Genomic DNA, 5030 nt, shown 5'->3' on the forward strand with positions numbered 1-5030 from the left:
TAAAACAAGGGGTGTGATATTCCCACACACCTAACTACTTTTTCGACATTTTTTTATTTTTTAATACTTAATTGGTATCCTACAAATTAATCTTCCATATGTACCCTTCTTACTTTTTGACCTTTAGAATTTTAGAATACTTTTGTTATTTTATTTTAAACTTTTTTTTTTTTGAACACTCAACCATATATGCCCATTTGTAACTCTTTGGGTGCGTTTGTTGCATCGGACTATTTCGGACTGGACTAACTTCCGGGACTAAGCTAGACTGTCTTGGCTTGGACTAAGCTGGATAAGAATAATGAAGTGTTTGGTGTACTATCAAACTAAACCACGGACTAAAATATTTTACTATTATTAATACACTTTTTTATCTTAAAAAAAAAAAAAACAAATTACACCTATTTTTATTTGACTCTCTCTCCCCTGTCTCTTTTTTTCTTTGTTCATTTGCTCTGGTTCTTCACGCCCAGATTTGCTAAACTCAAACCAGAAAAAATAAAACCCATATCTTCTCTTCTTTTCATTTACTTTCTCTTGAATTCAAACCCATATTTATCTTCTTTTAATTTACTTTTCTCTTCAAATCAAACCCATAAAAATCCCCAATTTTTTTTTTTTCAATTTGCAGAGGCTTCGTCGATCATCGGATCTGCAAATCGACGAACTTGAGCTCCATTTGGTCCAAAGGGTCGAGCGTTGGCTCCTCCCTGGAACTGAAAACAACCCATTTCTTGAGCCTTAGAGGGAAATTTTGGGTTGTGCAAGAAAGTGAAGGAAGAAGACGAGTGCGGGTGAGAAAGAAAGGGGTAGTGTTGGTGGTGAGGGAGAGAGAGAAACCGTCCATTTCTAGAAAGAGAAGGGAACAGCCAAGCTCATCAGACAAAGATCTGGGTTCTGGGCTTTGGGTTCTCCGCGATTCGAAACGAGCAGACGAAGAACTGGCAATTCTGGGTTCTCCACGATTCGAAACGAGATGACTTGATTCTGGATTCTAGGTTCTTTGCAGTTCTGGGTTGGTGGGTGTAGGTGATGTTGGCGAAGCGAGCAGGCGAGGTCTTAGCAATCCCATGGTATTTGGGGGGTCTCGCTAAGACCTCCTAGTGACGGATATAGTCCACGCGAGTCCGGCTTTATCCCATTAAACTTAGTCCGTGTAAGTAACAAACACAGGATTACACTAATGTGTAGTCCAATCCAGTCCAGTGAGGGTTAAGGAGCCCAAACAAACGCACCCTTTAAGTTCTACCGCCTAACCTGAGAGATCCCAAAACAAGTATAAAACACCTATTATAAAATAAATAAATAAATAAATAAAGTTTCAACAATATATAAATAAAAATAAAACAACTACCTAATGATATAGCATATATACAAAAGTTACATGAATTGTACAAAATACTAGTAAGCAATCCACATACACTTTAATCCCCATAATAGTAGCCTCATGCCCCAAAAAATATATTAGATATCATTACAAGCTTTCACATCTTGCCTACACTATGTTTGGCCTTTAATCTTGCGTTCAAAACGAGATGTCAATGTTACCAAAAAGATATGAAACTCATGCACTCCAACCTACAAGAAAATAAAAACATGTCAACAAAAGGAAAGAAAATTACAAACTTGATTAGTATTTTATGGGGAAAAATCAACAAAAATATCTGTACCTTCATGTGTTCTTTACACATCTAAGCTATTATTAACAAAAAGTTTCTTTGGCAAATCATTATACTCCTCACACCTATAAACAATGAACATTAAGTTCTACGTATATATAAATAATCATGACCATAGTAGACAATATTAAAAGATAAATAAAACAATGACATACTTGTCGAGCACGTTTCTAAGCCTTCTCCACTATTTCAAACTTTGAAGGACCACGCTTTGTAGAGCTTTATTCTTTTCTATTTTTAGACCCCATTGGACAACCCTTGTGAGGTTTAACATTAGGCTAAAGAGTTAATGGAAGAGAAGTATCAACAAATTCACAAAGTTGCCTTTTGGTATCCTCTTTTTGAGTAAGAGGCAACTTTTCATACTTATCTTTAATCTCCAATAGAAGGCCACTTATTTGATCTCGTTCATTGTCCAAGCTTACATGACGATCATTGACAAACAATCTTCTATCAATCCTCCATTGTGGATGTATGTCATTTAGTTGCAAGACTTCAATATTCATCTCTTTAATCATGTGAGCACAAGGAAGACCCATTGTCTTGAGAAACTGACCCTTACATTGAGATGGAAGATCACAAGAACTTGATGCTTCATGTTGATTATATAACTCATTCAATGCAAATCTAGATACATGAGTAACAACCTCTCTGAAGAAGGGAAGTCAAAACTTGTGTGAAACTCTAACTTTTTCACTTGAAAGTTGAGTTTTAATTTCTTGAAATTGATTTTCAATAGCAAGGCATATTTTTTCTTTTACCTCACGAAGAGCTCCGGTTGACACTTGAAGATATTTTTTTAGCGTTGCATGTGCACCTTCGGCTCTTGAAGTAACACAATTACCAAAGTGGGTAACTTTCTCAGACCATGCACTTACAAACTTTTCTTTATATTTCAAAACAAATTTCTTCTCCTTGTACTTAACTTCAAAACGACTCCAAGCTTCATTGAATGATGTTTCATTAGGAGATTGGATTAAAATTGTCCAAGTAGAAATGAAATCAATCCAATCAACTTCTTCCTCAAAATAAGCTTTACAATTTGCAAGTATATTTTTCTCAATATGCCACACGCACAAAAGATTGGAAGTACTTGGAAAGACAATGCGTATAGCATTCATTAATGCCAACTCCCTATCCGTTATAATCACCATAGGATGATTATCAACTCCCAAAATCTTACTAAACATTTTTAGAGCCCACACATAATACTCTTCTTTCTCATTTTGCATGAAAACAAAACAAGAATAAAAGGATGTGTTGAAACTTGAAACTCCTATGATATCCAATAATGGCATCATATACTTGTTGTTCTTATATGTGCAATCCATCACAAAAACATATGAGTAGCTCTTGGTCAACTCTATAGACAAGGGATGAGCAAATATCAAATGAGTCAAGTGACCTTCATGATCATACTCAATATTATAAGTGAAACCACATTCACCAAGTTCTTCTAATAATGCTTGAATAACTGGACGCCTAGCCAGACTCTCCTTCACAATCTTACTTATCTGATTATAGATGTTTCGAGAAACTACTTGAAGATGAGGATTGTCTTGCCGAAGCGAAGAGAGAATTTGGTGTGGTTGTATACCAGCCTTACTCATTTCTTTAATTCGTAAGATTTCCTCTTGTGAAAATTGACGACAAGAAAGATGTCCACACATGTCATTCGAAAGTTCATGGTTATGCAATAAACTTTTTATCTCTAGCTTCCAAAATTCTTCACTTTTCTTTTTACGCCCCCTGACTTCAAATGGACAATTTATGAGGCGAGATCCTGAGTTTCTTTTTCTTTCATCTAGTGAAGTTTTAGAGGCTCGATAAACCCCACCTCTATCACAACCAATAGCAACATATGTGTTTGTCTTAGATCTTCTAATAACGGTTGCAAACCCTTGCATTAATGCTATCTTACTAACTTCACCGATGAGGTCTTCTCGACTTTCAAAACATTTCGTCAACAAATAGAGCATTTTATCAGGCGCATCAAGCGTTGGTTGACTTCCTATATATCACAAACCAACACATTTATATATGTAGAATATATACTTTGGTTTTATCAATGGGCTAGACATTTAAGTATCAAATTTATACCAAAGCATTGTATGCATTATATCAAGTTTACACCAAAACATTGTATGTATCAAACTTAACTCTAACATTGTAGGTATTTACTAGCAGCAGACTCAAAATTTAAGCTGCAAAGCAGCTCTCTACATCGATTTTTGCACATTGAGATTAGCACCCAATAATTCCATATGGTCATGGAGCCTAGGTAAAACCATTTAAACCTAATACCAAATTACCATTAAGTTAAAGTGTATTGGGGACCAATACAAATAGCATTCCAATAGAAAATTAATTTCCCCAAAACCAACACAAATCAATTTTTAGTTTTCTAATCCATAATTTGAAAATCTTCTTTAAAAATTAAAACTACACCAATTTCATTCATTCGATTGACATTTGAAACACAAATTTGGGAAAGAAAAAAATAAACCTAAAAAACAAGTTGAGATAAAAACCTAACGCAAGAGGAGAACAAAAACTCTAAATTCCAAAATCAATCTTAATAATTTGAGAAAATACTTTAGAAACTTACCATCAAAAGTGTTAAGAGGAGGAATGCATTCTGAAATTTCCTCCATGCCATCCTCCTTGCATGCCATATCCAATACGTTCTGCAACTCAATGTCCATCTAGAGCTCTTCATTTGTTATTATCAGGTCATCCATTGTGGTTTTTCACAAGAAGTAATAAAGAAGGGTAATAGATTGGCTTTTCATGGAAGGTATGAATGGAAGCAAAGAGGACAGGGGAACGTAGGCACAGAGGAAGGGGAGAAGTCTGGGGGTATCTTTGAGTGTCGGTTCTTCTTAAGTAAAAAAATCAAAAATAAAAAACAACTTTCAAAAGTCAAAAAGTAGGAAGAGTATATATGGAAGATTAAATTGTAGGATACCAATTAAGTATTAAAAAATAGGAAGGGTGTGGGAAAAGTAGTTAGGCGTGTGTGAATATCACACCCCTAAAACAAAACAAATTAATAGATTTTGTGTTTATTTATATTTTTTACATTGACGGTGTCACATCTCGAGGATAGACACATGACATCAGAATATAGCTGGATAACAAATATATTCATACCAAAAGTCCAATAAAACTCCAATTAAAGATACTATTTTTATTATCTATTTATATCATCATTTGTACCATATTTCTATTAGATATGAGATCCACATGTGTTAGTGAGTCTTATCTCTATTAGATCAATAGTACAAATGATGGTATAAATAGATGGTACGTTCAATATATCAGATCTTTGTTGAAAATGCTAGTGGGTAA

At 34.5% G+C, this 5030-nt stretch overlaps 1 pseudogene; it reads right to left on the reverse strand.

The window, feature by feature from the left end:
* Positions 1 to 1738: 1738 nt before the first annotated feature.
* LOC148697818 (PKS-NRPS hybrid synthetase cheA-like) lies at positions 1739 to 4384 on the reverse strand (annotated as a pseudogene).
* Between the last annotated feature and the right edge of the window lie 646 nt (positions 4385 to 5030).

Source organism: Pyrus communis, chromosome 3, assembly GCF_041283825.1.
Source record: "Pyrus communis isolate YQ-2024b chromosome 3, ASM4128382v1, whole genome shotgun sequence".
In the NCBI taxonomy this organism is placed as follows: domain Eukaryota; kingdom Viridiplantae; phylum Streptophyta; class Magnoliopsida; order Rosales; family Rosaceae; genus Pyrus; species Pyrus communis.